Here is a 24,238-nt window from a genome sequence, read left to right on the forward strand (position 1 = left end):
GCCTGGTGACCTGAGTTTGATCCCTGGCATCCAGGTTGAGCTGGAAGGAGAGAACCGACTCAGTAAAGTTGTCCTTTGACCTCCGTAGGCATGTCATGGCACGTGTACACAATACGACAACACTAATATTTTTTTAAATATTTATTTATTATATATACAATAGTCTATCTGTATGTGTGTCTGCAGGCCAGAAGAGGGCACCAGACCTCATTACAGATGGTTGTGAGCCATCATGTGGTTGCTGGAAATTGAACTCAGAACCTTTGGAAGAGCAGGCAATGCTCTTAACCACTGAGCCATCTCTCCAGCCCCAACAGTAATATTTTTATTTACTAATAATAATTAATTTTAAAAACATTTGGTTTCGTTTCTGATGTAAATGGCCTTGTATTCTCTTAGATTTTGTGCTTGCTAGTACTTTACAGTTAAAGAAGGAGGAGACCTCTGTAACATGGGGGGTGCAGGGTGCTGTTCACAAGGAAGTGTGCTTTCTTTCCTATTCATTCAGAACCTGTCTCAGAGGCAATAGAGACAGAATCATCAATAGAATGGCCCGATTAGGCCACGGTGTTTATTTTGTTGTAAAACAGACAAACCCTCATTTAAGGTGAGGAAAATTTGGTCATGCCTTGGTGCAGAAATCTGTACAGGAATGTGGTAACTCATAGAACAGAGCGGTAAGCAGTGAGTTCCTGACAGCCTGCCTCCCATTCACCCTTCCTCCCCCCTCTATTCCTTTTTCCCACACACCCTTCCTCCTTCCTTTTTCCTTTCTACCCTCCCTCCCTCCCTCCCTCCCTCCCTCCCTCCCTCCCCCCCTTTTTTCTTCATTCATTCATCCTTCCCTACTTTTCTCCCTCCCTCCTTTCTCCCCTTACCCTCCCTCCTCCTTTATTCCCCTCCCTTCTTTTTTCTCTTTTCCATTCTTCTTTCCCTTCTTCCTCCTCTCCCTTCCTTCTCCTTTTCCCCTTTCCTTCATCCTCCCTTTCCCCTTCCCACCCTCCAGTGTCTCACTGTGTAGCCTAGGCTGAGCTGGAACTCACTTATAGAACAGGCTGGTCTCAAATTTGTGGGCCATCCTTTTGACTTTGGTTTGGGAATACTGGGATTACAGGAGTTTGGCTTGATTCCTGAAGAAATTTTTGAGAGTTTTCACTTTTTATTTTGTTTTGACAAGTCTTGTTATGCAGGCCTGGCTAGCCTAGAACTTGCCATGTCGAACAGGGCCTTGAATTCAGAGATCCACTTGTCTCTGCCTTCCAGTGCTAGCGTTAAAGGTGCGTGCTATTGTGTGTAGCTTGAGACACAGTTTGCTTTGTCTGTCTTGCAAAGGGAAGAACATTGAGGTGTTCAAATGTCTAGGGACAGGATGGAATGGTGGACACAGGCATGAGGCACTGACTTTACATTGTGAGGGATATTGGCTGCTCAGGCTGGCTTAATCATGAGAATTCTTTTGGTTAAAGTGCTAGCTTAATCCCAAGCCCTTTGCTCATGCAAAGGACTCGCTCCACCACTGTATCACCCGCCTAGTCTCTCTTGATAAATTCCAAAAGGAGTTGGAGGCAAGGTTGACCTGTTTTGAACATTTCCCTTGTTCTTTTCTGAAATTGTTAAATTATTTCACATTGAACTAGCAGATGTAACACACAGGCCCCGAAAGGACACTATAGTATCATTTTGTTTTCACAAATAGGGTAGGCCAGTGTTTTAAAGAAACAGTGTCTAGCCCCAGAATGTTCTTAATTAGTCAGAGACCTAGGGAGGGACCTTATTCTGTTACTTCATCCACTGAGAGAGGAATTAACGTTCATGTGACCCAGCCGGGTACTGCTGCTTCTTCAGCTGTCACCCTGGACCTGGGTGAACACACATCAGCCCAGTTAGTTTGCCATCTCAATGTTTGTATGTTTTATTTAGTATTGTTATCATCTAGACGGCATATTATGAAAGATTAAAAACCTCTACTCCAGTCCGGTGCTCCAGTGTGGGTCTCTGTCTCTATCTCCATCCATTGCCAGATGAAGGTTCTATGGTGATATGCAAGATATTCGTCAGTATGGCTATAGGATAGGGTCATTTCAGGTTCCCTATCCTCAGCTGCCCCAGGAACTAACTGGGGACATCACCCTGGGCACCTGGGAGCCCCTCTAGGTCCAAGTCTCTTGCCAACCCTAAGACGGCTCCCTTAATTAAGATATGTGCTTCCCTGCTCCCCTATCCAACCTTCCTTTATCCCAATCATTCGGTTTCCCCAAGACCCCTCCAACCTCCCCTTCTCACTTTTCTCTCCCCATCTCTCCTTACCCACCTCCCACCCCACCCCCAAGATCCCAATTTTTGCCCGGCAATCTTGTCTACTTCCCATGACCAGGAGGATAGCTATATGTTTTTCTTTGGGATCACCTTCTTATTTAGCTTCTTTAGGATATCAAATTATAGACTCACTGAGCAGAAGGAGGGAGAATATGAGCAAAGAAGTTAGGACCACAAGGGGTGCACCCACCCATGGAGACAGTGGGGCTGATCTAGTGGGAGCTCACCAAGGCCAGCTGGACTGTGACTGAAAAAGCAGGGGATAAAACCGGATTCTCTGAACATGGCAGACAATGAGGGCTGCTGAGAAGCCAAGGACAAAGGCACAGGGTTTTGATCCTACTTCATGTTCTGGCTTTGTGGGAGCCTAGCCAGTTTGGATGTTCACCTTCCTAGACCAGGATGGAGCGGGGAGGACTTTGGACTTTCCACAGGGCAGGGAACCCTGACTGCACTTCAGACTGGAGAGGGAGGGGGAGAGGAGTGGGGGAAGAGGGAGAGGAATGGGTGGAGGGGGAGGGAAAAGGGAGGCGGGGAGGGAAATGGGAGGCGGGGATGAGGAGGAAATTTTTTTTTTTCTCAATAAAAAAAAAAAAAAAACTCCAGGGTCACTCTAGGACTAGATAGCGAAATTTGATCTTTGCTTCTAGATTATTATTCCATTTAAATGGGTTCATTATTGACTGAATATTCTTCTGGAGAGAGGTTTTCTATGTCTGTCGGTCTATCTGTCTAGTCTGTCTTTTTATCCCCCCCCCCCCAAACAGTTTCCTTGTGTAGCCCTGACTGTGCTAGAACTCACTGTCTAGACCAGGCAGGCATCAGACTCACAGAGATCCACCTGCCCCTGCTTCCTAAGTGCTGGGATTAAAGGTGTGCACCACCACCGCGTGGCTGCTTTCCATGTATTTCTTACTTTTAGTAACATTAATGTTTATCCAAGTTAAGATAACATAATTATGGCTAGGTGGGAATAAATGTTGAAACTGAACAGGCACATCAAGAGTTCAAGACCAGCCTGGGCTTCATAGCAAGACTATCACAAAAACAAAGACATAAAATGGGTTTCTTTTTCATACGAGAGGAGAAATTAGTAATTTATGTTTAGTGGGAGAGGTTGTAAAGTTCGATAATGAGATGGAATGGTTATTTTTTCAAAATGACTTATATTATTCATTCATTCATTAATTCATTTCCTGTATGTGTGCACATGCATGTGTGCCGTGGCCCCCCGCGAAAGCCAAAGGCCAGCCTTTGGGGGCTAGTTCTCTCTTTGCACCCTGTGGGTCCTGGGGATCAAACTCAGGTTGTCAGGGTCAGTGGCTGGCACCTTTACCCACTGTGCTATCTTGTCAGCCCTGTGGTATTTAATTTTCACTTGGTGGATGTCAAGAGCAAGCCATGTGCAGAGGCTAGGCATTGGTGACATAGACAGAAATGGGCTGAACACCTTTGTGGCTCGTGGCATCTGGTGTCTTTCTGCCTGCAGACATCTGGCGGAAGTGACGGGGACACAAAGGTAATCGTTCTTAGGATAAGTTAGGTAGGTGTTTAGCTGTCCAGGTCACCATCTTAGTTTTGGTGTCAATCATACAAATGCAAAGCAGGACCAGAAACGTCTGGGTTATCTTTTGATGTTTCAATAAGGGATAAAAATCTAGTTTATAGGGGCTGGTGAGATGGCTCAGTGGTTAAGAGCATTGCTTGCTCTTCCAAAGGTCCTGAGTTCAATTCCCGGCAACCACATGGTGGCTCACAACCATCTGTAATGACGTCTGGTGCCCTCTTCTGGCCTGCAGACATACATACAGACAGAATGTTGTATACATAATAAATAAATATTTTAAAAAATCTAGTTTATATAATATATTGATTATGGACTGAGTTATATATTTATTCCATTATTGAAAAAAATCAGATTGGGTCTGAAATACAGTTAGTTGGGACAGGACCTGCATGACATGAATGAAGCCCTGGGATGGAGCCCTAGTACCACAGAAGCTATACAGGTGGTATACACCTGTAGTTTCAGCACGTGGAGGTGGAGGCAGAAATTCAAGATCATTCTTGGCTTTGGATGTCACTTGCATCAGTAATCTTTCTGAGTCTTGTGAGTGTTTGATAGACACCTTGCATAGGATGTTCTCATATTGTCATTGCAGCGAAGTTCCGGAATTTGCAAATCCTCCAGTAAACAATGTATAACAAAAAACTTAGTGGTTGTTTCAGTATTCAAAACCAAGGGTTAAAGCCACCAAGATGGCTTAGGTAAGGGTGCCTATCACCAAGCCTGATGACCTGATTTTGGCTCCGCTCCTGCAAGTTGTTCTCCATGCATGCATTGTGTCATGTGTACACGCACATGCACAAATAAATAAATGTAATTTAAAAAAGCCAAAAACCAAACTCCCTCTAACAAAAACAAAGGTCTCTAAAGCCCTCGATAGAGTTGTTCCATGTGCGCGGTGCCAAATAGGATGAAAGCGTGGGTGAGCGCGGCATGAGGCGGGGGACGTGTGCTGTGTTTCTGGGAGAAAATCTGCTCTACCTCAGGGCTGTGAGAGTGGACGCCCGATGTCTGAGAAGAGAAACAGGATCCGTGGGAGGTTCTGGGGGGAATTTCTGTTGCTTTGTAAGAGAGCACTTGGTGGGCGTGACGAGCGAAGAGGAACAGAAGATAGGTGTTCGCAAGTACCAGTTTTTCTTTGCTGACTGCTTCGTACCGCTCGGTTACTCTCTATAATCTCATGGGTCTGCTTTTTGCTGGTTGGATCATTATCCTATCCAGGGAAACAATTAAGCTAGAGCTCCTTCCAGACTGTTAGTTTTGTATTGCAATAACAGACGACATCCAGAAAGTTTCATAATATCTTTTTTTAATGCTTGTTTGCAATGTTGTTTGCTTTGGCATCACGAAGGTTTATGATCTTAAAAATGTTCTGAATAAGTGAAAAATAAAACTAAGAACTCTGGTAATGTTTGCATAATAGTGTTTTTAAGAAAAATATCCCCGCCCCCTTAGGTTCATGCCTAGCTTTGGCTTCTGGGAATTTTGGTTCTGTTTTCTCAAAGAGTGTGGAGATAAGCTTGCATTATTCTGGGTCAGTTACATTTGAAACTAGGGCAAGATAAATCCAGGGTCATTTAGAATCTTATTAAAGTGGGTTAACAAAGATCTCATTCATTGCTTATAGAAATAAAAATCCATTTTAATTAGCCCCATGAGAGATGCAAGGTTTTCTGAGCTTGTGCGTGTGTGTGTGTGTGTGTGTGTGTGTGTGTGTGTGTCCGGGCTGTAAGTATTCAGAGCTTGAAGTAAGGAGTAAGGAAAAAATTAAACTCAAGCTGCTATCACGAAAATAGGAAATTAAGAGCTAATACAGTATATTAATTTGTATGTGCTTGATGGGTCAAGTATGTGATTTGATGGTCTGAAATGCAGAGATAAAAAAATGTGTCAACAGTTTTCCTCATCTGCTTCTACCATTGGTGACTGTAATATCTGTTTTCCTAAACCGTTCGGGAGAATTTTTGTAAAAGTCAACCACATGTGCTTGCATTGAGCATGGGAGCTGAGGTTCACAGTGTATTTGTGAACGGTGTGTATACTCATCAGTGTGTGCGTGTGTTCATGCTTGTGAATGGTGTGTGTACTGGTCAGTGTGTGTGCTCATGCTTGTGAATGGTGTGTGTACTTGTCAGTGTGTGTGTGCTCATGCTTGTGAATGGTGTATGTACTTGTCAGTGTGTGTGTATGCTCATGCTTGTGAATGGTGTGTGTACTGGTCAGTGTGTGTACTTGTCAGTCAGTGTGTGTGTGCCCATGCTTGTAAACAGTGTGTATACTTGTCAGTCAGTGTGTGTGTGCTCATGCTTGTGAATGGTGTATGTACTTGTCAGTGTGTGTGTGTGTGCTAATGCTTGTGAATGGTGTATGTACTTGTCAGTGTGTGTGTGTGTGCTAATGCTTGTGAATGGTGTATGTACTTGTCAGTGTGTGTGTGCGCACATAGGCCAGAGACTGATATTGGGTCTTTTTCTTTGATCATTCTCCATCTTTATTTTCTTTAGTTAAAAGTATTTTATTTTAATTTTTAAAATAATTTTTTACATTTATTTATTGTGTGTGTGTGTCCACTCATACCACAATACCCATATGGAGGTCAGAGGACAAATTGAGGGAATTGGTTCTTTCCTTCCACCATGTGGGTCCTGGGTATCAAATGTCTTCAGGCTTGGTGGCAAGTGCCCTTGTCCATGGAGCCATCTCCCCACCCTTCACCTGGCATGTTTGTGGTCACTTGAATGTGGTAGGAAAGGGAATTTGTGAGTCATCAGACAAATGGAATAATTGACGTTCTCAACGTGTATCTTTGGAGGACTTAGATGAGCAGTCTCTTCTGGATTTGAGCCTGAAGAAGTCTGTGGAAGGAATCATATTGCACATCTTGAATGCTCCCCGCCCCCTTTATAATGCAGGGGATTGTTGGCTGGATCAGGGTGCTGTATTGTAGCGAGCTGCGTGAAGCCACATCTGATTATCAGCTCCTAATTATGGCTAAGACCTGACTTATGCTGTGATCATGCAATGATTGTCAGCTGCTTGCATATGCGTGGACCTATGGGCAGTGCCCACCTGGCAATCTAGGGTTAGCAGCCTGTGCCTTTTTAAGGGCTGGGAGAGAGTGAGAGAGAGAAAAAGTGAGAGGGAAAAAGAGAGAGAGAAGGAGGAGAAAGATTGCTGTGAATAAAGTCCTGAATAAAACTGCTAGCAAGAAGAGCTTCTGGTGTTGCGTCATCCTTGCGGGTCAAGTGTGAATGTGACACTGTATCACAAAGTGTAGGGCGCCTGGCTCAAATGCAGAGTGTAGACAGCTCTTTACATGTTTGAGAAGTGTTTAATGCCTTTCCAAAACACTGGATATTAGCCTTTGGTTCAGCTGAGTGGATTTTTTAGTTTGTTTATTTTTATTTTATGTGTATGAATGGTTTGCCTTTGTGTATATCTATGCACCATGTGTATGCCTGCTGCCTGCAGAGGCCAGCAGAGGGTGTTGGATCCCCTGGAAATGGAGTTCCAGATGGTTCTGTGCTGGGAATCGGACTGGAGTCCTCTGGAAGAGGAGCCAGAGCTCTCAACCACTGAGTCATCTCTCTAGCCCTTTGAGTAGGACTTTTAACAGTGGGAATTAGTTTTCCTGTTTGTATGTTTTATTGGCAGAACTTCCAGGGGGTTAGTGTTTTCAAACCAAACCATTTCAAAAGAGTGGGTGAATTCAAACTTAACACCGAGACGAACAACTCTTGATAAGCTTTGAACAACTGGAGCCCACAGTGCTTGTATGCCAGCTGGATTAGATAGCAGGCAGGAACAATATGAGCATGTGGTAATTATGTAGCCAGTTAGCTGGATTTAGTGATAGTGCTTGGTGTCTTAGGTAGGATTCCTATTGCTGTGATAAACAACTTGGGGAGGAAAGGGTCTATTTGGCTTAAACTTGTAGTCCATTACTGAAGGAAGACAGAACAAGAACTCAAACATGGCAGGAACCTGGAGGCAGGAACTGATGCAGAGGTGTGATACTTCCTGGCTTGCTCAGTCTGCTTTCTTTTTTAAAAAATTTTTATTTTATTTACTGTTTTTAATTGAACTATACATCCTTCCTCACTCCCCTTCATTTCTCTCCTCTCTCTTTCCACCCTCTCTTCTGCCCCCCCACCCACAAGATCTTGTCTTTTTTCCGTCCTAGGCAGATCCATGAATATCTCTCTTAGGGTCTTCTTTGTTGTCTAGGTTTTCTAGGATTGTGGACTGTTGATGTGGGATTCCCCTTTATATGTTGTGAATTGGTAATAAAGAAACTGGATTGGCCTGATATAGGGTAGAACAGAGCTAGGTGGGAAAAACTAAACTGATGCTGAGAGAAAAGAGTCAGAGTCAGAGAGAAACCATGGAGCTGCCACCGGAGACAGACATGCTGAAACTTTGCTGGTAGGCCACGATCTCGATCTCGTGGTGATGCACAGATTAATGGAGATGGGTTAAATTAAGATGTAAGAGTAAGCCAGTAAGAAGCCAGAGCTAATGGGCCAAGCAATGATTTAATTAATACAGTTTCTGTGTGGTTATTTCAGGTCTGAGCTGCCAAATGGCCAGAATGACCGAGCAACCCTCCTTACAACAGACAGTAGGCTGGTTATTCTTTGTTTTATGTCTAAAAGTACCCACTTATGAGTGCGTACCTGTTTTTCTTTCTGGGCTATCTCACTCAAGATGGTGGTTGTCTAGCTCCATCTATTTGCCTGCAGATATCAAGATATCAGTATTTTTTTAAAATTTTTTCTGCTGAATAGTACTACATTGTGTAAATGTACCACATTTTCTTTACCCATTCTTTGGTTTGAGGGGCATCTAGGTTGTTTCCAAGTTCTGGCTATTATGAATAATACTGCTCCAAACGTAGTTGAACAAATGTTCTTAATGGTGTGGTTGAATTGAGTATCCTTTGGGTATATGTCCATGAGTGGTATTGCTGGGTCTTTAGGTAGATTGATTCCTAATTTCCTGAGAAATCGCCATACTGATTTCCAAAATGGCTGTACATGTTTCTACTCCCACCAGCAATGGGGGAATGTTTCCCTTACCCCACATCCTCTTCAGCGTAAGTTGTCATCAGTGTTTTTGATCTTGGCCATTCTGACAGGTGTAAGATGGTATCTCAGAGTTGTTTTGATATTAATTTCTCTGATGGCCAAGAATGCTGAGCATTTCCTTAGTATCTTTCAGCCATTTGAGATTCCTCTGTTGAGAGTTTTCTCTTTAGGTCTGTACCCCATTTTTATTGGATTATTTGTTTGTTTGATGTCTAGTTCCTTAAGTTCTTTGTATATTTTGGAGATCAGTCCTCTGTCAGATGTGGGTTTGGTGAAGATCTTTTCCCATTCTGTAGGCTACCATTTTGACTTGTTCACTGTGCCCTTTGCTTTTCAGAAGCTTCTCAGTTTCAGGAGGTCCCATTTATTAATTGTTTTTCTCAGTGTCTGTACTACTGGAGTTATATTTAGGAAGTGGTCTCCTGTGCCAATGCACTTTCTCTTCTATGAGGTTCAATGTGGTTGGTTTTATGCTGAGATCTTTGATCCATTTGAACTTTGATCCATTGGATACCTCCAGCCCAGGGATGGCTCCACCCACAATGGCCTGGGCCTTCCCCATCAATTCCTAATAAAGAGAATGCCCTGCAGCCTGATCTTATGGAGTCATTTTCTCAATGGAGTCTTCAAATGATTCTAGCTTGTGTCAAGTGGACATAAACTAGTTAGTGCCATTGTTTCTCTGTCTCAGTGTAGGCTTCTTTAAGGGGGACAGTTTAAGACTGGTCAGGTTGCACAGAGATGACTCACTGAGTTAAGGGACTTGTGGCCAAACCAGAAGAACTGAGTTTGATCCCCAGGATCATGCACATGGTGGGAGGAGAGAACCGACTCTTCAGGTTGTCCTCTGACCTCCACATGCACACACACACACACACACACACATACACACACACACACACCATGTAATAACAGTAATGATTAAAACCAAACCAAACCATAGAGGGCATCAGTGCGGAGTGGAGAAGAGCCGTTCAATTTGAGGTAGTAAGTATGGGGCAGCTCTGAGATGGAGGTGCATAGACAAGGTGAATTCATATAAAAGAGGAAACGTCACGTGATGGGTAAGGGTTGGTCTGTGCTGATATTGTAGAGCCAGGCAAGGCAGAGATGCTTCAGGAAGAGATTCGGCAGTTCTGGGGTCAGGTGTGTGGATGGAAGAAGCCATGCGGGACTTTTTTTTTTTTTTTTTTTAATTTTTGAGATAGGTTCTCACTGTATTGGCCAAACTAACCTCAACCCCCCCCCCCCCCCCGTGTGCTGGGATTATAAGTCCCCGCTACCATGGCTGGATTGGAAACCCTTAGTTAGGGAAGTAACATGATCTGATTTGCATTTTGCAAAAGGACACTTCAGTGCTGCAGGGGGAGGGACCTGGGAGGATGAGGAGAGCAAGGGAGTCAGTTAGGATGCTTTTGGGGGTACTTTAGGAGAGGTATCATGACAGTCTGGATCAGGCATGTATGGGATGAATGAAAAAGAAATACATTTGGAGTTGGTTTTCTACTTCTATCTTGTGGGACCAGGGGTCAAATTCAAGTTGTCAGCCTTGGCCACCAGCACCTTAACCCACTGAGTCATCTCACTGGTCCCTATCATGTTTTTCTTATGTATAGGTTAATTTACTTTTAAAGTTTGATTTTTTTACTTGTTTATTTATAATTCAACATTTAAAATTCATTAATAATTAATTTGTCAGCAAAGTCCTCTATGTAGCCCTGACCTGCCTGGTACTTACTATAGCGCATGGTGGCTTCAAGCTTAGGACAATCCTCCTGCTTCAGTTGAGTGCTAAGGGTACAGGCATGGTCACTGTGCCTAGCTCACAACAAATACTTTTGTGCATGCATTGTGTATAAGACACTTTGCTGACTGAACATGTGGGGTCATACATGGCACATACTTTTCAGAAGTATCTTTGATTACAGGAATCCATCCCCACAAGTATGTAGACAGAATCATACATACAAAGTGATCTGTCCTGAAAGGATGGGAGACGTACTATGGAAGGGTAAAGTTGGGGGGCACCTCATTCTGACTGAGAGTTAGGGAAGGGTCCCCAGAGGAAACACTGTTAGAACATGAGCAGGGTGAGGATGGAGAAGTGGATTGGGTAATGGAAACAGTGCAGGACAGAGCAGAGTGAAGGCTGAACATGACGTCATGGAAGTGGATGGCCAGTGGGCTGAAGATCAGTGAGGAGGAGACGTGGAGGGATGACGTTCTCACTGGCTGGGAACACATGGAGGTGTGGGACGTTTTCCAAGTTCAAAGGGAGCAATTGACTGTTTGGGTAGATGCATTAACAGAACTAGTTTTGTAACCCCCACCCCCACCTCAGGCTACCTTGTGGGGTGTCTTCATGGGAACCATTGTGGAGGCAGAGAAGAAGACAGACTAAAGAATGCCATGGTGATCCTGCTGAGAAATGATGGTGGCTGGATACGGAGGTGACAGCTCAAATGGAGAGGAAGGAATGTTCAAGAGGCTCCTAACAGGTGCCAGGGCTTTTTCACTGACTGAGAAGAAGGGAGGAAAGAGTGGGGAAGAAGACACTGACTTCCAGGGTTATCCTTGGGCAGTTGAGTGGATGGTGGGAGGGTTCACTGACAGCTGTGCAGGGGAGGAAGGGAGTTGGCTGGAGATGACTCAGTCTTGGGAATGTTGAGTTGGAGGTGTCTGTGAACAGCTAGCTAGAGCTACCCAGATAGCAATCAGCTAGACATGCAGGAGGCTCCAAATGACAACCACTTAGCTGAGGGTATTGACTTGAGGGCCATGAATCTATAAAGCACTTCTACCATTGGAGTGGGTGAGACTGTTTAGAAAAAAGAAGTGTCCAGGTAGTCTAAGACAGATAGGAAGAAGTAAGCTAGGCCTGGAGTGAGTCAGAGGAGGGTCTCCTGGGAAGGCCGACCCACATGGATGTGGGTCCAAGAAGGGAGAGGGTGTGAAATCAGGGCTGGATGCTTTCCGATTTCTAGTGAGTGCTGAGAAGGAGTCTTTGGATTTGCAGCAGGGACATTCCAGGTGGCCTGGTGATCATTAAATGATCATCTACTCCGAGAGTAGATGAGTGAGTCTAGTAAGGAGGCTAGGACAAGGCAATGAATGCATTAAAGAAGTCTGGGCTTGGGGCTGGGAGCGTAGCTCAGCTGGTAGAATGCTTGCCAACAGTGCATGAAGCCCCAGGTTCTATTCCTAGCACTGCAGAAACTGGGCGTGGTATACACCTGTAATTCTAGTACTTAGAAGGTAGAATCAGGGGGATCAGAAGTTCCTCAGTTATATAGCAAGTTCACAGCTAGCTTGGGATATATATATATCAGACACATCTGGATTTAAAGTTGTCTTCTAAGATGTGAAATCTGGGCTAGGCCGTCAAGGCTGTCAGAGGCATAAACTTTTAATAGATGCTTCAGTGGATGAATGAATAAAAGACCTTCATCTTCTGAGGACCTCAGTCCTCATCTGTCTCCTTCCCAGATGTGCAGGATTTGGAGAATACTGTCATGGTTCCCATCTTGACTTCTTCCCTGGACACGATGGGCCCCTATGCAAGCCTTTGTAGGCTCTCCAGATTCATATACATTAGATTAATAACCCTGTGGATTATTGCCACACTGTTTTTGTCGGCTCTTCCTGTCCTTTCCTGTTGTCTCAATAATGAACCATATGTGTAACATTGTCCAAATAGGTTTAGAGAGAGAGTCCCCAAAGTGAGGTGTTTGAACCCCTGTCCTAGAGTTTCTGAGAGCCAGAACCCAGAAACGTGCTCTTGCATCCTGAGAAATGAGCCAGCTCCGGAGTGGGAATCCCTGCCTGTAACCACGGGCGGCTTGGGGCAGCCTAGGTCTTTTTGGAAGTCAGCTTGGCCATATGTGGACTGGGCCCTGGAGAAGTTCAGGCTCACATGCTTTGGCCTTCACAAGAGCTGGTTCCAGTTTAATTTGATAAGATGTAGATAAGAGGTGGTAGTAAAGAGTCGGATATGTGCATCAAAAATGGTCTTTTGGTTACAAAAAAGTTGTCGGCTTGTTCCATTGATGTTTACTGAACTGTTCGGGTCTGTCAGATTCTTAGCATTGTATCAGTGCTGTGGGATCAGTTGCTTACTCAGAGAGCCAGGAGCTATATTCCAGGGAGGGTGGAAAAGGGCTTAGTGTAAAATCTCAGGTGTTTACACAGGGGTGTGGCTCCCTTCTGTGTCAGCACGAGCTTGCTAGTGTCACATACAAAAGCAGCCCGCAAAGTAGCAATCACGGGCTGTCTAGTTTCCTATCAGACTCAGTCCTGAAGCCTCAGTGTCTGCTGTGGAAAAAGAGCAGCTCAGCCCTTCGCCCTTTCCCCGGCCACTGAATGGCTCCATTAACACACTATTTGAATTCTTACGGCACGCAAAGCACTTTGCGATCCAGGAGGAGACAGGCGGCAAAATCATGGGGCTGGAGAGATGGCTCCGTAGTTAAGAGCACTGGCTACTCTTCCAGAGGACCCAGGTTTGATTCCTGGGAGCCACATGTCACCTCACAATTTTCTGTAACTCCGGTTCTGAGGACTCCGATGCCCACTCTGGCTTCTGGAGGGCACTAGCCATGCATGCCGTGCACAGATACAGGCAGGCAAAACATCAGTACATAAAACCAAACAAAAACCAAACAGGAAGGGAAATCAGAAGGGGCTAATGAGGGGTGCAAATACCTAAACAGACAACCCAAGCTCTTAAACCTTTATTCAGATTTATTCTGACATACAATTCTTGGGCTGGAGGAGCAGTTACCTCGCCTGTACAAGGCTCTTGGTTAACTCCCCAACATTGAGTATGATGGCAAATGCCTTTAATCCCAGCACTGGGGAGACAGAGGCAGGCAGGTCTCTGGGTGAGTTCAAGGTCAGCCTGGTCTATATACAGAGTTACAGGCCAGTCAGAGCTATACAGTGAGACTCTGGTCTGTCACACCCACCCCCCCAAAAAGTTAAAAATTTACATACCACCTAAGTCACCTGTTAGAAATGTTGACCAAGATGTTCATTCGGAGAGTTATGCGGACCACAACCACCTCTGATTTTACAACTTGTTCTGTTAACCTGGAGAAAGTACCACTTGTTTTTAGCTGCCTCACCTCTGTGTCCATCACCCTACGCCTCGAACACTTCCCTATTTGGGCATGTCATGTAGATGAATCTTCCAGTTTGGATACTTTCATGACTGGTTTCTGTCGCTTAGGTTTTCCATATAATCACTAATATTTACTTACATAGACTAGACACTGTTTATACCAGGAACTCATAAACTGCCCTGCAAAGGAACAGATGTCAATATTTTAATCTTTAAATACCATGAAGTCTCTGATAACTATCTGGTGTTTTCACATGAATGCAACGATAGACAACTTGAAAAAAGATGAGCGTGTCTGCAATCAAATAAAGTTTTATTTATAAAGTCAGGCAGCGGGTCACATAAGCCCAGAGCACTGTAATTTCCTGACTCTAGGTCAGTAGTAAATCCTCCTAATGACTGAAGTGGGTATCATTGCTCCATTTTACTGCGAGAAGCTATCCAGAGACCTGCCTGCCTCAGTCTCCCCATGTGCACAGCTATGGGGTCATAGCAGATATAGGATCAAATGAAGATGGCATGGCTCCAAAACTGGGGGTTTAGTCTCAGCAGTGATTATAGATTGGGATGAGCACTGACTTGTGAGCAAGTGGGAAACACCCCCTGACTCTGTGACAAGAAAGAAAAGAACTTGGTTGCCTTTGCTTTCCTTCAAGGTAGAGCCATGGGGCCAAGACTTAATGGCCAACTCCATGATGGCGTCAGGGACAAGGGTACCTTAAGGCTTGTCTCCACAAGGGTCCTGAAGGAAGGAAGCCGGAAGTGTCTGGACTGAGGCTGGAGTAGTACTATGGGGTAGGATTTCACGGATTTCCTAATCCCTATTAAGTATTTTGCTGTTGATCTTGAGAGCAAACCACATCTTCCAAGGATGCAAAGAGAAAGAGGCAGACGGGTCTCTCGATGTCTTTTCGTCAGTAAAATGGGGCAGTGATACCTCCATGGTCATTAGGAGGATTTACTCTGCTGACCTAGATTAGAGTCAGGAAGCTACGATGCACCGACTGGCCTTCTGTGACCTGCTGCCTGGCTTTATAAATAAAGTTTGATTTGATCGCAGGCACATAAAGACACATATCTTTTTCCAAGTTGCCTGTGACTGCTTTCATGCTAAAATAACACCGTAGACAGTTATGGGAGACTTCACAGGACCGTGATTTCCTGGCTGGAGTAAGAACAGCATGGAGGGATGCTGAGCCGACCTGGCTGGCCGGAGAGGCATCCTGCCAGAGCTTATGGGGAATGGGGCAGGGGAGCTGGAGGGGGTTGAAGGTGGGCATAGAGAAAGAGGTAGGAGGAAGGAGGCAAAAGAGGCTGGACAGGAAGCTGATGGAAGATGAAGTCCTGTGAAGAGAGCCTGATGTAGTCCTCCTGCATGCTGGGCTCCACCGGCGAGGGCTGCTCTTCCGCAAGGATCAATCAGACTTGGGGGGGGGGGGAGCTGGCTCTGTGGAGCAGAAATGCGAGGTTGAGCAGTGGTTGCCCAGGTGCTCAGCAGTTATGTGGGTCAGCATTGACTTCCCGGATCGTCTTACTGGTGTGGTAAAGCAGACCTCAGCCCTAGGAGCATTTTCCACTCTTGGTTGCTTGCATATTGCTGGCTGCAAGACAGTGTGTTCACGCTTCCCACCTCCCTGCTCCTCTGGTTAGTTTCCCACTTTGTAGTGAAGCACCAGGCCCTTTCCTGTTTATCCTTCCAGTGCTTTCGAGTTTTCTTGTTTGGGTTGTGCGCGCTGTGCTTTTCATCCCCCTGACTTGCTTCTTTGTTTATTTCTGTTTGTTGCCATCTCCATGAGAAACAGCAGGCGCGGCAGATTTGGACTTTCAATGCTCTCTGCTGGATGACAGGTTGTGATTCTTCGGGATGTCTGTTGGAGCACATGGCTGCAATGCATTGTTCAAACTTGATTATGCTTCCCATGAGCATCCCAGATAAGGGTGAGCTGGGCATATTGTTTTAAAGGATGGCTACCGGGCCTCATTAACTGGTGCCCATGACTTCATAAGAAATATGCTCTTGCTCTCTGCCATGGTGCTTGGCTCAGAGCTCCTAAGGTCCTTGCAACTATCGGGGGCATTTGTGTTCTAATTTTGGATTTTGGTCCTGTTTCTGACACAGAGCTCTCAAAGCCCTTGGAATTTCCTAGATAGGGGTTTCTCTGTGTAGCCTTGGCTGTTCTGATCCTCGCTCTGTAGACCAGTCTGGCCTCAGACTCACAGATATTCGCCACCTGAGTGCTGGGATTAAAGGCATGCACCATGACCGCCTGACTTTTTTTTTTAATTAGTGCTTGTATGTGCACACACATGCCACAGTGCATGCATGAAGGTCAGAGGACAACTTGGGCAAATTCATTCTGTCCTTCCACCACATGAGACCCAGGGGTCTAGTTCAGGTCATCAGACTTGATTGCAACCCTAGGTGCTAGCTCTCCAGCCTGCGTCCTTTGCTTTAATGAAGTGGAGGACTGAGGTGAGTTATCAGAGAGACCATGCCATTCCATCTTCGGTCGTGCGCTGGAGATCGTATTGTCACCTTATGCCCATGTCATGAAGCCACCATAAAAGTCCCTGGAGAGGAGGTTTGGAACTCTTCTGGCCTGGGAGTACAGTTGGATGCTGGGAGAAGGAGCATACACTAGCTTCACTCTGCACCCCTTCTCATGGCTGGTCAGAGATGTGAAGAAATATATATATATATATATATATATATTATACACACACACACATACACACACATGTACAAGAGTTCAGTGAATCATCACGGCAAGTAACTGAACCTAAGCAGGGATCTTGGAATTTCTTGGTTTGAAGCCAAGAAGCGTGGGTGAGGTGGAGACCCTCAGTTGTTGTTGACCAAACTGGAGAGACAGTCTTGAAGTACTGAGCCCTTAACTTAAGGAGTTTACACTAACTCTAGGTAGTTAGTATCAGAACTGGGGACACAGACTTGGAGAATTGATGAATCTGATGGGGAAAGCCCCACAGTTGGTATTCTGAAGGGTTTAGGAAGAAAAACACAAAAAAGTGCTTTTCCTCAGTAATGTGTTTTTTTGTTTTTGTCTTGCTCCTTAAAAATTTTATGTATATATGTATATATGTTTGTATGTATGTATTTTTTTGAGATGGGCTCCTGCTATGAGCCCAGGCTGACTCCAAACTCACAGCAATCCTCCTGCCTCAGCCTCCAGAGTGTGGGGAGAAGTCAGCTTCTGGTGTCATGCCTCATGAGCCATCTACCTTATTTTATTTTTCTACTGATCTTACGTTTTGGAGACAGAGCTTTCCCTGGGACCTGGGGCTCACTGATCAGATTTGATTTGCTGGCCAGCAAGCTCCAGGGGTCCCCCAGTCTCCACTGCTCGTGTCCACAGTGCTGGAGTTCCAGGTGGGCACCACCATGCCTGGCTTTCCTTTTTGTGGAAACTGAGTCCTGCAGTCAGGTCCTCAGGATTGCCTAGCAAGCCCTCTGCTGACTAAGCCATCTCTCCATCCCCCAGGGATGGCTTTGCCTGAAGCATTTTGGTAGAGGGAGAAACTCTCCAGGGCTTATTAAAACAAGAATTGGGAAAGACACAGGGCTGGGATAACTTGGCAGAAAGACCCTTTCTTACACAATGACAAGTTTGCTCCTTGATTTTTGTCCTATTGACTGTGCCTGCCAATCAGGAAATGTTTTGAGCATATCTTCAACATGGAGAACTCTGGAAGGGGAAGCACAAACACAGAAATGTTTATTTAGTGTTCCAGGTTTTACACAGAGCAGGAGGGAAACTGTGAGCTTAAGGTATAGCTACAGTAGGAGGCAGGATGTAATCTGAACAGTGAGAAACAGCGTTAAGTTATATCCTTTAATATCCTCATACAACTATCCATAGAATCATAATAAGCACAGTTTTATAATTTGCTTTTAAATATATATATGTATGTATATACATATATTTATGTGCATTGGTGTTTGACCTGCATGTATATCTGTAGGAGGGTGTCAGATGCCCTGGAACCGGAGGTAGAGACAGTTGTGAACTGCCCTGTGGGTTCTGGGAATTGAACCCCAGTCTTCTGGAAGAACGGCCAGTGCTCTGACTGCTGAGCCATCTCTCCAGCTCCTATATTTATAAATAAAATTTTTATTTTTTCAAAACAGTGTCTCATGAATCCCAGGTTGGCATCAAACTCCATATGTAGCTGAGGATAACCTTGAACTTCTGATCCTCCTACCTCTTCCTCCCAAGTGCTGATGTTTTAAGTGCACAGTACCACAACTAGTTTATGTAGTCCTGGGGCTTCAAGCACACTAGACGAGAACTCAACCATCTGAGCTACATCCTCAGACCAACTTGTTCTTTCTCACTGAAGCAAACATCTTCAGTAGCACCAAGCCGATTGAACATCAGTGCTGTTCTTGTTGTTGGGTATATGTATTTCCTGTCCTTCCTGTTTTTGGAAGGTTATAATTTGGGACATTTCTTACAGTGTAGCAGCTACCTTTTTACATTAAGTAGTGAGTCTTTCCTACTTAGTGGGCACAGCCCAGAGTTATCTGTGGTGTCTTGATTATGGAATTGCCTAGATCAGATTGGCCGGTGAGCATTTGTGTGTGTGTGTGGGGGGCATTTTCCTGATTGTAGATAGATGTAGGAGGACCCAGCTCCACTGGTCCAGTGCCATGCCTAGGCTTGTATAAGAAAGCTAGCTGAGCAGATGCTACGGAGCAAGCTAAGAAGCAGCCTTCTTCTGTGGGTTCTCCTTTACTTTTGCCGTAAGTCCCTGCCTTGACCTCCTCCTGTGGACTATGATGACCTGGAAATGTAGGATGAAATAAACTGTTTCCTCCCCAAGTTGCTGTTGGTCATGTGTTTATCACAGTAAGAGAGGAGAAATCTAGGAGAAGCCTAAATCTTTGCCTTTTCAGTGATCAGGGTCAGAAAAGGAATCTCCCTTATCTGCATTAGTTTGACCTGCACGCCAGGTCATTCTGTAGATACTGAGTACCTCCTGTCTACTCAGTGCTGTTGCAGGAGCTGGGAACACAGAGCACAGCCCAGACAAGCTCTTCCCCGTGTAGTTCCTGTTCTTTATGTCAGTCTAGAGGGCACCGAGGAAGGGCCACAGTTATTACTGAGTAAAAAAATGGAGGAATTTTGGTCAGGCATTGTGCCAGCCTTTAATCCCAGCACTTGGATGCAGAGGCAGGTGGATCCCTGTATGTTCAAGGCCAGCTTGGTCCACGTAGTGAGTTCCTGGACAGCCATGGCTTCATAACAGAGAGACTCCGTCTCAAAAAGCATGAGATTTAGAAGGTTAAGTTTAATGCTTAATTTCTATGATTTTCTACTTTTGCTTTTGAAACATTTGCGATTTCAGATCTTTAAAAAAAGATTTTAAGTGTGTGTGTGTGCATGCATGTGTGTATGTGTGTATGTATATATGTATGTATGTAAATGAGTACAGGTGCCCGTGTAGGCCAGAGGTGTTGGCTCTCCCTGGAGCTGGAGTTTCAGGCAGTTGTGAGTCGTCTGATGTAGGTGCTGGGAACCGAACTCAGGTCCTCTGCAAGATCAGTATAGAGGAAGACGCCCAATGCCAACCTCTGACCTATACACACACACAACCTAGCCTACAACATATGTGTACATATATAGAAAAAGTAGCTTAGAGTCATATTACTAATGGAGAATGTTAGCCTAGGAACTTATAACTTACTGAGGAAGGAATTAGGGAACGATGGACAGATTTTAATGAGGAGAATGAAAAGCAAAGTCCTGAATCGGGGCTGGTGTAGTCTATCCCCTGATTACTCCAGGAGATGTCATACTTCAGTCGTCGTGACTCTTGGCTGAAGGGAAAGGTGTGTGGTTCCTTGGCTTTGGACTGCTGCTTTCGGAGCTACTGGGAGAGGACTCCTGATGTCAGCATCTCAGGTGAATTTATGCAAGACATTGGGACCTTTCTGACACCCAGTAGCCATGGTAGCTTATGAGCCAACTCATAATGAGTTTAAAATCTATGCCCTGAAGTTTTACCTAATTTGCTTTCATTCAGTTCGGTTCCCTCCCAGCCGAGGGGAGGCTGTTGCCAGCTCATAGCCTGGATCAGAGCAAACAATGGGGTGAAAGGTATTTCCATGGTAATGATACCAAGAGAAAATCTTTGCCTCCCTTTTCATTCAGACCAGTACTTTCGAGGAACGATAACCACGGACGCTTACATTGAGCAATATGTAGGTGTGTCACTTGCATTCCCTGTTTACCTCCAAAACCAGAATAAGCCCACGTTTTCCCTTTCTTAGTATTTTCACAGAAATTCACCCCTGTAAGATGTCATTCTGCTATTCCCTTCATTTCTACTCCCCTCCCCCACACCTGCCATCTGCTGGTTAAAAGGCCCTATTCTCTAGATGCCGTTCTAAGAAGGGTTTTATTAAGTTGCGGTAAGCACATGGCTCTTAATTATTTGTCCCCCCCATGGGCCAGCCTTTAAAAGAACAAAAGGTTACGTCTCCTGGCGCAGGGTAAGCTGCTTGGCTCTAGTGCCGGTAGAATTAACTGTGCTACTCAGGGCCAAGGCAGGATGAAAACCTGTGAAATGTGGGCTAAGGGATCTGTGGCGCGGAACATCTGTGGAGGTGTTTTATGCACCCGGGATGGCTTTGCCATTAAGTAAAAGGGTCCTTATTGTGTTTAAAGAGCTCCGATTTCCCCACTGAAGAGTTGCTCTCTGTCTGGACAGTAAGTTTTTACAAAGCCTCAAAAGAGTCCCTTCCAAGCCTTCTGGAGGCTCCTTTTGTGCACCGCTTCTCTGTGGAGAGGGGCGCTCCTGTGGGGGCGGCTGCTGACACTCCTCTTTCTACCAGCCCCCTGTCTCTATTGGAGTTGAAGTAAATGGGGGCAGCGATAACCAGCTCTCTTTAGGGCAGTTCGATCGTCTTCATTCAAGTCCGTGCCTTGCGGTCAGGGGTTATTGCTCACCTCAGCCTCCAGTTAGACGAGCTGCTCCGATTTCAACCATCTCGTAAGAACCCTGATTTTGGTGGCTGCTTTTCGAGCCTGGGAAAGCTCAGAGACCCCAGAGGGTTGTTTTGTTTAGGGTCAGATGAACACGGAATGAAAGCTCCTCTTTTCAGAGTATAGCTCAAATGACTGAGATTTACAGATGCACCCTCAGCACTAAAACTCCGGAGGTCGAGGATGCTCTTGCCAAACCTTAAACTCTGGCCACAGCCCACCCACCGCCAGGGCAATTTCCTGAGCATCCTCTTCTTTCTCCATCCCTGCAACTTCCTGGAGTCCTGCAGCATCCTCCTGGATGTGGTGATAACTCCCTGCACGGTTCCCCTTTTTCACACATTATCTTCTAAATAGGAGACTCTGCTGGTCCCTGAGGATGTGGACGAGGTAGCTTGGCTTGTGTGTTTGTTTTTATTTTTAAATTTTATTTTGAGCCCCTGTTTTATAGTCATGGAGGCCCAGTCTCTTCTGGCTTGGCAAATGTACATTGTGTACATGTAATTTGATCTTGGAATCATAAAACTTGTTTTCTAGTATTTTTCCCCCTGTTGAGAGATAAAATTAGCCCTCATGTGCATTTTTGCAGCACTTGTTTAAAGTTATTTATCATCTACTGATAGGAGAGGAAAAACGCTGACAGCGCACCTTAGAGGTGCCAGGGGACTTAGTAACGGAATTGTGGCCCTTGGAATGCCTCTGTAAAATCAAATTAAAACCAAAAAGCATTAACTCTCAAAACACTGAAAAAAATGCAGTTGGCTTTTCAGAACCCAGTTTAGCTTAACTACCAATCCTGTACCGCCCTATGAAGTGTAAGTCATTGAGCTATGGCTAACTTCAACCTGTAATGCAGAGAAATGGAAAATGGAATTGTGTGGGGTGGGGGTGGGGGCACAACAAAACACGTATCTGTAATCAGTCATGATACTTGCTAGATACTTACGCTGTCTAATTCTACTTAACCCAGGTAGCTCCTCTTCTGTTTCTCAACCAGATGCTTATTAATTTAAAACATTTTAAGGTCCTAAAGTTGGTGTCACACTTGTAAGACTCAGTAGCCCAGGTGAAGGTGACTTGGCCCAGGGTAGTGTAATGGACATAATAAAAAGGAGACATAACCAGGATGTATTGTGCCTGAATGTGTGTGTTCACGTATGTGCGAGTACACCCTCTTCATGTACGCCCCCACCCCCCCTTGAAACAGTCTCTTACTGACTGCCAGTTAATCTCAGGGAGTCTCTGCCTCCTCAGCTCTGGGCTTAAAAGCATGTCGGACCATGCCTGTCAAAGTCAGGGTCCTTGCTTGTAAGGCAAACACTTTACTGACTCAACTACCTCCCCAGCCCCAGAGTGTGCTTTGAAGGTGGGTCTGAGAGGATTTCCCAAGGCCCTAGGTAGGAACAGAGAGCTAGACAGGTTATCTGACCAGTGATGGAGGAGGAAAATAGAAGTGTAGGCCCTGAGGGTAGGATTGGAGGTTGCTAGGTGGTCCAGCAAGATGAAGGCTGAATAGCAGCCATTGGTTTTAGTGAGGGGGGGGGAGCATTGACATCCTTGACTCCTGGTGACCTGGATAAGGGCAGTGCCGGTGGATTTCAGAACTGACAGCTGTGGGCCAGTTGGAAGCGAGTGAGAGTGGACCTGGAGACAGCGGCATAAGTTCTTTTGGAGGCATTTTGCCGTAAGGGAGAGCAGACAAAGGCAGCAATGCTGTTGGGGAGTGGGTGCCAAGGAAGGTTAATTTCTTATTTTCAGAGGGAGAGTTAGCGGCATGCATTTATCCCGGTGGGAATGGCTCAAGAGTGGGGGAAGAACGGGATAGGAAATTGAAGGGAGACAAAGGTTCTCAAGTAGGTAAAGGAGGTAAGAGCTAATGAATAGGAGGAGGGACGGCTTTTATCTGAGCAAGGCTAGTTGCTATATACCTATACTTAGGAGGTCGTTAGATGAGATTGTTGGTTCTCTTGGGAAGAAAGGTCTCCTGGGCTGGCCGTAACTTAGTTGACAGAATGTTTGCCTAACATGCATGCAGTCCTGTGTTGAATCCCCAGCACTGTATAAACCAGAGGTGTATGGGGAGTATGCCTAAAATCCCAGCACTTGGAGAGTGGAGGCAGGAGATTGGGAGCAGTTACTGGAGCAGTAACTGAGAGCTTATGTCTGGTCCACGAGCTCAAGGTAGAGCACAACCTGGGAATGGCATGGGCTTTTGAAACCTCGAAGCCTACTCCTGATAACACACCTCCTCCTAATCCTTCCCAAACAGTTCTACCGATAGGGGAAACATTTATATATGTGTGCCTATGGGGCCATCCTCATTCAAACCACCACACTGGGGTTTGCCATGGCCTCAGTCAGCAGGATACATATAGGATGAGGTGTATAGAGAAAAGCCGCAAAGTGCCAACCAAATACAAGACGAATGAGGCACATGCGAGTGTTGATGCCAGTTGATCATCTCATCTAGCATCTGGGATGGGTAAAGGTGACAGGAAGGCATAAGGATGACATGGAGGGTGCTAGAGCCAATGAGAAGCTGGCAGAATTGGTGACGTGGAATTAGTGGTGGGATTCTTAGAGCTGGGCACTGGAAGGAGAGAAAAGCAAGGCTGGGGAGTGATGTTCAGAGCAGAAGATCCGTTAGACCGAGTTTAGAGAGATAGTAAAAGTGCTGTCACGTGACCCCGGCAGTGCATGATGGAGGCAGGAAACGTGTGTTTGTGCATGTTTATGCATGTTTGTGCATGTTTGTGCATGTTTGTGCATGTTTGTGCATGTTTATGCATGTTGGCCGACTGCAGTAGGATTAAAGGGCAGACTGACGTGAGATGTGGGCAGCTCACAGTCACCGGTGGAAGCAAGGATGTGAGCATCGGGCAGAGGCAGAAGTGGACGTCCTGGCTTCTGTTTACACCCACCCGTCAGGTGAGGGGGTGGGAGACCTGAAGCTCAGTTGGAGGGTGTCTGCTTGACACTGAGGAAGTGGGAGGCTGAAGGAAGCGTAGTGGGGCCACACCTACACAGAAGGGAAGGGAAGGGAAGGGAGACTCTAGTGCTTAGTCTAGCCCTAGTCCCAACCCTATTCCCCATTTCCCCCCTCCCCCGTTAATGAGAACGTGGCTTATGTGTTTGTTATGTG

General features: G+C 45.5%; 1 protein-coding gene across 8 annotated transcripts in view; it reads left to right on the top strand.

Annotated features, from left to right (window-relative positions):
- The window catches only part of Syne2 (spectrin repeat containing nuclear envelope protein 2), a 292,157-nt gene that overhangs the window by 41,543 nt on the left and 226,376 nt on the right, over window positions 1-24,238 (top strand). The window lies entirely within an intron of this gene.

This window comes from Alexandromys fortis, unplaced genomic scaffold (genome assembly GCF_014885135.2).
Source record: "Alexandromys fortis isolate MF-2015 unplaced genomic scaffold, M_Fortis_MF-2015_v1.1 scaffold_82, whole genome shotgun sequence".
NCBI lineage: Eukaryota > Metazoa > Chordata > Mammalia > Rodentia > Cricetidae > Alexandromys > Alexandromys fortis.